Source organism: Labeo rohita, chromosome 8 (genome assembly GCF_022985175.1).
Source record: "Labeo rohita strain BAU-BD-2019 chromosome 8, IGBB_LRoh.1.0, whole genome shotgun sequence".
Taxonomy (NCBI): Eukaryota; Metazoa; Chordata; class Actinopteri; order Cypriniformes; family Cyprinidae; genus Labeo; species Labeo rohita.
The window spans coordinates 4,214,825-4,224,071 of NC_066876.1; the positions used below are offsets into that span (position 1 = coordinate 4,214,825).

The window sequence follows — 9,247 nt, forward strand, 5'->3', positions numbered from 1 at the left end:
TTTTTACAGTGACTGTTTTTACTACAGTTGACTGCTTACTATGGGTTTACTGTGGTGGTATTTTTGTAGTTAAAGCACACTACAGTAAGTTTTCTGTGGTATTTGTAGTTAAAGCACTTCACTATGGGTTTACCTCAATAACTGTAGTTTTACTGTGGTATTTGTAGTTAAATCACAATAACCTCAACGCTTACTTTGGGTTTACCGCAATAACTGTAGTTTTACTGTGGTATTTGTAGTTAAAGCACAATAACCTCAACGCTTACTATGGGTTTAACTGTAACTCAATTACTGTAGTTTACCTCAGTAACTCTAGTTTTACTGTGGTATTTGTAGTTAAAATAACAACAACATCTGCACAGTAAAAACAACACCTACAATGTTTTTACCACATTAACCTTTTTAACTGTATGCTATTCGTAAAGCACAGTAATGACAATGCTTGCCACGCCTTTAATACGGTTTTGTGAAGTAATTGTAATTCAATATTTTGTTTCTGTCTTGCAGTTACATCGGATCACACAGCGGCTCTTTTAAGAAGCCATCTCTTGTAAAGGTTCTCTGTCTTTCTTTGTTTCTTTCTTTTCTTTCTCTCTCTCTCAACTTTTCCTTTCCTGTTTTTCTGAACTAATCCATAATTCATTTACACATAGCCTCTCTTTCTGTGGTTCATCATGGCATATTTTTAAAACTCAGAATCAAATTTTGACCAATTTTTTCAGAAAGCTGCTAGAATTAACAGGGAACTTGGACTTGAACCTCCCAATGCTGGTCTTGAAGAAGCTGTCAAGGAGGCTGAACAAGTCATTCAAAGGTTCGAACCCTTCACAAGTTTGATTTAATGTACACATCCTAATGTTATGTGTTAATAATAACATTCCTTACAGTCCTTCTTCTCAAATATTTTGGTCACAGATCATTTTTAGCACACTGTCTCATCATGTATATTTGTCTTTGTTTCAGCTGAAAGTGAAGACCAGAGGAAGGCCTGTCATGGGATTTGAATTAGGCCATATTGTGCGTTTACGGAGAACACCAAAAGCTGCAAAGGCAAACATTCCCAATGGTATGTCTGTGTTTGTCTGAGCACCTTGACTGAACTGTACTGTACTGTTACATTTGCACAGCATTTGATGTTTCTTTAACTTTGGTTTACATACACCACGGCCCTATCAGGAAGAACAAAGTATCATGTTGAAGTAGTGATAATTCATGCAATTTACCAAGTCAACAAATTCATTTGATATTGGACAAGTGTACTTATACAAAATTCTACGACTTTCACTCCTACTGCTGTCATTGGCCATAGCTTCAACTCGCATGTAGTTTGTGCCCATTTGTGTCCCAGTGTTTGTATCATCAAGTTTATATTAAGTCCATTGAATTCTTTTTTAACCTTTACAAATTGGTGCCGTCTCTTCCCGTTTTAACAGTACATGATATCTGTCCACACCTCAGAGTCAGCCTTTCTTTCCAGGGGTGCGTTTCCCAAAAGCATCGTTAGCCATGCTATGGACTATGGTCACAAGTTCTGTCGTTACCACCATAGTTCAAAGATTCGTTCTTTCCCGACACCATAGTTCAAACAAACATTCGCAAACAGTGTCACAAACTTACGTGGTTGGAACTACAGCTCCGACCTGTGGTTAGAAGCATAACATGCTTTCCTTGTTAGTAAGACATATGAGCTCAATAAATTATGCTCTTGGGCACAATAAGCAAACTAACATGCAGTACAATCTATATCTTTCATTGATCCCATATAAATGCATTTTAATCAATGTATTTTAAAGCTTCCGCTGTAGGTGCCATTATTGAATAGTGCGCATGCACATAGATGCCTACGGGAACCCCCGAGTATGACGTAAGAGGGAACCCGCAATGAATCAAACATCAAATAAAGCGAAATGTCAGGGAACAAAAAATAGTAATTTAGTCATGAGGTGCCATATTTAATATAGCTGCATTTTAGAGATCTCCAATCAATTAAATAGCATAAGTTATTACTCTGTGACGTCATTAACAATGGCCCTACATTGTTGAACTAATGTGGTTCAAATGATGGAGATGCGGACGTGTTCAGGAAACAGTTGTGACTAGCTAGTTAGTTTCCACAACAATGCATCGTACTATGGAGGTTAATCAGCAAGTTACGTCGTTGTACAGGAAACACACCCCAGGTTGATTTTTATTGAACACATCTGTCTAAGAAGCAAGAGTCTGGAAATGCTAGATTAACTTATCACGTGACAAAAAAAATCAATTTTCAGTTAATTTGGCCAAATCAGATCACTTAACGCTGTTCACACCAAGAACAAGAAATATACATAATGGTAAATATTTTAGCATCCACGGCAACAGACGATTACGGCCTGTTTACTGTTTTATACATGCTGCAGTTACAGTTGTTGTCTGCTATTTGTTGTTGTCAGTGTTTTTATTGTTCATCATGTGATTAAATTTTCCTGTCTTGCAGGATTTCTCACAGATTACTTGGTCCTTCTCCATCAGCTCTCTACAATATCAGCCCTTCCAAAAACGTCCACATCTCTCTCTCATGTGGCACATCTGCTCTCGCTCCTTTATTGCCAACTTCCAGTCTTAGCAAAATTATAACTGTCTAAAAAAAAATATATAACTGTTAACTTTTTTAATTGGTCCTGCATTTAGTCACAATAGAAGCAAACAGTGATTACAGGAGAATAATAATTGTAATATTTAATTTTTTTTTTTTTTTTTATTAAAAGCAAGAAAATAATAATTTCAACTGGAGCCTCGAAGCTCCCAGTTTGTAAAATATTAATTGCCATTTTATGACATTTTCTGTAAACAAATTCTATTTTTATTTTTTAATCCATTTAATAATGGATAATGTAGTTACATATTTGTTTCCATGAACCCATTATTTACTTTATCAATCAGTCATTGTTTGAAGTTGTTATATTTTACTATATTTTACTATAAAAAATATAACTTTATATATATATTTTTTTTTTTTTTTTTTTTTTTTTTTTTTTTTTTTTTTTTTTTCCATAGTGGCACAAACTGGAGAGAAAGAGTGCTGTTCTGGGCACAATGTTTGTCTTGGAAAAGTTTAACATATCAATAAACATTGGAAAATTTGTAATGTGTGTGTGTGGTTTTTATATATTCCTGTTCTTCAACTAGCAGAGCTAAGAATGGCAAGTTTGTAGGGTCCATTTTCAGGAAACATAAAAGTGATAAATTGTATGCCTTTAATACACTATAAATACACTGTAAATGTTATGAAAGCAAAATTGAATAGTTTGCTGCATGTTTGACATGTTTGAAGAATTTTTTTTTGTGAGCAAATGATTCATTACTTATTTTTCACACAGTATATGCACACTTTTGAATTTAAATACTGTACAATAATTATTATTAGTGTAAACAATGTATACCATGGGAGCCATTACACCCTTGTTTGGAGGGGGAAAAAAAAACAACAACAACACTGTAATCAACAAATATATTACTGCATCATGTTAACCACACAATGCAATCTGTTGCTGCAGTTTTTATATTAAATGGGGACAGATAAATCTTTAATCGATTATCTGTCCATTCACCACAAGAATCCGGAAGATCCTGTCATAAATGACCATATATGGACAAGTAAACTCTGCTCAACTGGGTTTCCATTGGCTTTGAAGTTTCCTGGCGCTTGCAGACACCCCTGTAATTGGACTATCTTTTAACCCAAATTAAAAAACGCTTAATGTTGCAAAGTGCGTTTTGCTGGTATTATTACATAATTAGTACATTCAGTTAACAGTTCAGTGTTGCTATTTCGTGAGAAATTAGCACTTTACCGAGATCATAACCCTAACCCCGAGCATAACCTAATTAAACTACAAATAACAGCGCCATGTTTTTCGCATCCTATCGATGAAATAGCAGAGGCTTATGGGTAATGTAGTTTAAAATGTTAAATAATAAAATGGGGAAAATACAATATTTTTTTTGAACAAAGGTATATATAAACATGTTCTGGTTGTGCAAACATCTATGACATATTTCAAAAGAGGCAGGTCCTCACATCCCTCCTCATGGGTAAAGCTCTACAATGGGCCAAGGCTATTTGGAATACTAACAATCCCATTATAAACTCCTACGATCTGTTTACTAATCATTTCTCCGAGGTGTTTAGCACAGCTACCGGTACACTCTCCACGTCAGATCAGCTCTTCCGCTTACGTCAAGGATCAACCGAGGTCAACGAATACACACTGCACTTCCGCACGCTGGCGGCGGCTAGCGGTTGGAATGAGATAGCCTTGTTGGGGGTCTACCGGCAAGGTCTAGACCCGGAAATTTGTGCAGCGATGGCCATATACGACGACAGCATCGGTCTGGAATCCACCCGAGTCGCACAACAGCTAGCCGCCTGCCAGCCAACAGTAACCGCTCCTCAGTCCGCCTCGGTGGTTGCTAGCTCTCCAGTACCAGAACCAATGCAAGTTGACTCCACACGGCTCTCACGCTCCGAACGGAATCGCCGGATATCTCAAGGATTATGTTTATACTGTGGTCAGCCAGGACATCTTCTCCGCAATTGCCCCATCAGGCCCCCATGTCCGGTGGTGAGTACTATCCTATCGGATATTGAAACAGCTAAACTCACTTTGTTATCTGCAACCCTGCATACTTCTAATCGTTCTCTCCCTGTATCTGCCTTGATCGATTCAGGATCCTCCGGCAACTTCATCTCCACGAAATGTTTAATGGAACTTCATCTACCACGCCATCGTCATCATCAGATTTACTCAGTAACAACGATTCAAGGAAAACCACTCGGGCGTGGGGTGGTACGTTATTCATCTCCATTCATCACACTGCAAATTGGATTATTTCATCACGAGGATTTGAGGTTTCTGGTACTGGAGGATTCCACCGTCGATATCATCCTGGGACGACCCTGGTTACAGGTACATCAGCCAGAGATCCGCTGGGATCCATGCGACATCATCCGCTGGAGCCAGAAATGTTCCACCCAATGTATGTCTCTTCTACCTCATCCCCGCAGTATCCACACTACTGTCGCCTCCACCCAGATTGAAAGCCCAGAACCGGTCATTATGCCAGAGATCCCAGCGGAATACAGGGCGTACCAGGACGTTTTCAGCAAGCTAGCAGCCACCCAATTACCACCTCATCGGCCATGGGATTGCGCCATCGACTTGCTGCCTGGAGCCCAACTACCTAAAGGAAGGATCTATCCCCTGTCCATCCCGGAGCGCCAGGCGATGGAGAATTACATCACAGAGGCCCTAAACCAAGGATTCATCCGCCCATCCACATCACCGGCCGCTTCGAGCTTCTTCTTCGTGGGTAAGAAGGATGGAGGTCTACGTCCGTGCATTGACTACAGGCAGCTGAATTCTCAAATCATACAACAACCCTATCCGCTCCCCTTGGTTCCTGCCGCCCTCGAAGAGCTTCGTGGATCCCAGGTGTTCACGAAGCTGGACCTGCGGAGTGCCTACAACCTCGTTCGTATCCGTGAGGGAGACGAGTGGAAGACCGCCTTTATAACACCTACTGGGCACTATGAATATCAGGTTATGCCGTACGGCTTATCGGTCAGTCCCTCTGTCTTCCAAACGTTTATGAACGAGGTGTTCCGGGAGTTTCTCCATCGGTTCGTGGTGGTCTACATTGACGACATCCTGATCTACTCCCAGAACATGGCCGAACATCGCCAGCACGTCCAGCAGGTCCTACAAAAACTCCGTCAGCATCAGCTCTACCTCAAACTGGAAAAGTGTGAATTCCACAAGTCATCTGTTCAGTTCCCAGGCTACAACATCAATTCCGAGGGCGTGCTTATGGATCAGGGGAAAGTTGATGCCATCCAGAACTGGCCACAACCTGACAGCATCAAGGCCCTTCAACGTTTCCTGGGTTTTGCTAACTTCTACCGTCGCTTCATCAAAGATTACAGCTCCATCATAGCTCCTCTGACCTCCCTCCTGCGGGGTAAGCCAAGACGCCTCACCTGGGACCCCGCTGCCCACGAAGCATTTCAACACATCAAGAAGCTCTTCAGTACTGCACCATTATTACATCATCCCGATCCCAACCTCCCATTCACCGTCGAAGCGGACGCTTCCACCACGGGAGTAGGTGCAGTACTGTCCCAAGCGGTCGGTGAGTCCTCTATTCTCCATCCCTGTGCCTTCTTCTCCCGTAAGCTGTCACCGGCAGAGCAGAACTACGATGTAGGAAACAGAGAACTGCTTGCCATCAAGCTGGCCCTGGAGGAGTGGCGACACTGGCTGGAGGGCGCTGTCCACCCCTTCACGATCATCACCAATCACAAGAACCTCCAATATCTCCGTGATGCTAAGAGACTAAACCCGAGACAAGCACGCTGGGCACTATTCTTTACACGATTCCGCTTCACCATCACCTACAGACCCGGATCCAAGAACATCCCCGCAGACGCACTCTCACGTCAGACTTCAGCAGACCTGCACACGGAATCAGAACCTATCATCCCACCTCATCTCATCGTCAGCCCTATCATATGGAGCCTCGACCAGGATATCCACCAAGCCACTCTCCAGGAGCCAGCTCCACCGGAATGCCCAGAAGGTAAGATCTACGTTCCTCGCTCCCTACGTCACCACCTTCTGGGCACAGCTCACGGGTCTCCGGGCTCTGGACATCCAGGCAGTAAGCGGACCCTCTCGCTTCTCCAGAACCGTTACTGGTGGCCTAGTATGCGCCGTGATACCATCAGGTACGTCCAGAGTTGCTCTGTCTGTGCCATGTCTAACTCTCCCCGCATGCTACCCGCAGGAAAACTGGTCCCATTACCCATCCCGGAGAGGCCCTGGTCCCATCTTGGAGTGGATTTTGTCTCTGACCTACCCAGTTCCGAAGGTAACACGTGTATTCCGGTGATTGTTGACAGATTCTCCAAGACCTGCAAATTTGTACTCCTTAAGGGATTACCTACTGCCATGGAAATGGCAGAACACTTGTTTAATCAGGTATTCCGCCACTTTGGTATTCCCGAGGAGATTGTGTCGGACCGGGGCCCTCAATTCATTTCTCATGTATGGAGGGCATTTTTCAAGCTGCTTGGTGTCACTGTTAATCTTTCTTCTGGATACCACCCACAGACAAACGGCCAGACAGAGAGGAAGATCCAGGAGCTCGGACGTTACCTCCGGGCGTACTGTCATGAAGATCAGCACAGCTGGAGCAGGTTCCTCCCGTCAGCTGAGTACGCACAAAACTCTCTCCGCCAAGATTCCACCGGCATAACACCATTCCAGTGCGTACTCGGTTACCAGCCTCCGCTGTTCCCCTGGACGGAGGAACCCTCTAATGTTCCAGCTGTAGACCACTGGTTTCAGGAGAGCGAGAGAGTGTGGGACTCGGCTCATCACCATCTCCAGCGAGCGGTATGCCGTAACAAACTCTTCGCTGACGCCAGACGCAGGACTTCACCTACCTACCAACCCGGAGATCAGGTCTGGCTATCGACCCGGGACCTACGGTTACGGCTGCCTTGTCGGGAGCAGCCGTAACCCGGGAGCTGAGTTGGAACCCCCTCCTCCTGAAGTCCTGGATCAACCCTCCATCTACGCGGTCAGAGAGATCCTGGACTCACGTCGTCGGGGAGGTCACCTTGAATTCCTCATCGACTGGGAGGGGTATGGACCAGAGGAACGCTCCTGGGTGCCTAGAGACGATGTCCTGGATCCTATGCTACTCGCCGACTTCCATCGCGACCACCCAGATCGTCCTGCCCCTCGCGGTCGTGGCCGTCCTCGGTGGCGTGTTAGGGCGTCGGGAGCCGCCCCTGGAGGAGGGGGTAGTGTCAGGCATTCACCTGCCGGAGTTTTGATCACGCACACCTGCAGCTGATTAACTCCACCCTTTATATAGAGCACCGGTCCCATTCACACCTCGTCGGGTCTACCGTTCACACCTCCTACGTTAGCTCCTGACTCTTCATGCTGTTCCCTTGGACTCTGCTCTCCGTGTTCCGGCTGGACTTATTGTGGCTCAATATCGGACTTATATCTGCTCATCACTACCAGGACTGTCAGCTAAGCTATTTCTCTGCATTTCAAACTACTGCTCTGTTCATCAATTGCTGTGAAATAAATCTCAAACTCAACTGTTACTTACCTCTCGTCTCCTCCTGTGTGTGTGTGTGTGACAGAAGTGAAGTATTTTACTAAGAGCACTTTCTAAAACACCTTTATACCACCTTTCCGTATATGTTTGAAAACTCTGTCTAACATTATTTAATTAACATAGCATAAGTAGTTGTCTTTCCAAATTTCTCTTTAAAGATATAATCAGACTTTGATTTATAGCCATTTGAAATGTTAATTTTCTTTGCTCTTCCAGGGGACTCTACTGGGTCCATGAGGGGTGGAAGAGCAGTAAAACATACACAGATCTAATCTCATCATGGACAACAAACTGTGCTGATTAGATGGTCTTTTCAGCAACTTCCCAATATGTAAGTTACAAGTCATAGTTATCTTAGAATAAGAACAGACCCAAAAAATCTACACCAGTGCCTATTTATAATGGGCTCCATTTATTTAAATAGATTAGGAGTAAAAATACAGTGTTGACAGTAAACAAAGACACCAGTTTAAACAACCAATACATACTGTGACACTTCATTGCACTATCCCAATGCCAATGTGTCATTCAGTAAGACAAGGTACAGACAGTGTGGTTTATGGTGCATATAATTAATGCAATGCAAAAAAATTATAATATAAAAGACCTAATTTGTATCTCTGTGTTGAACATTTCTCATCTCTGTCCTCTTCAGGTGCTAAAAATCAGTAATGTGCATGCTCATCTTGCTTATAATACAGTACAGGATTCATGTTGATCTTTCCCTGCTGCATTACCCTTAGTTGTGCATGAATTGTCTTTAGCAATATAGTTCTTGCAGCCTTTCATGTAACGCCATTAATACGACCAAATGTTCATGTCTTTATTAAAACAATAACAGTAATTATACAGAGGGTACATTTTTTTCATTTTTCCATTTTTTAATTTTTTTTTCCTCATTAATGTACACACAGCACCCCATATTGACAGAAAAACACAGAATTGTTGACATTATTGCAGATTTATTAAAAAAGAAAAACTGAAATATCACATGGTCCTAAGTATTCAGACCCTTTGCTGTGACACTCATATATTTAACTCAGGTGCTGTCCATTTCTTCTGATCATCC

The 9,247-nt window shown here is 42.8% G+C and overlaps 1 long non-coding RNA gene across 1 annotated transcript; it reads left to right on the plus strand.

Moving 5' to 3' along the window:
• Positions 1 to 247: 247 nt before the first annotated feature.
• LOC127169504 (uncharacterized) lies at positions 248 to 2,917 on the plus strand. Its single transcript, XR_007828251.1, has 4 exons — positions 248 to 556; positions 723 to 814; positions 964 to 1,066; positions 2,477 to 2,917. It is a non-coding gene; the product is annotated as an uncharacterized LOC127169504 (long non-coding RNA).
• The last annotated feature ends 6,330 nt before the right edge of the window (positions 2,918 to 9,247 follow it).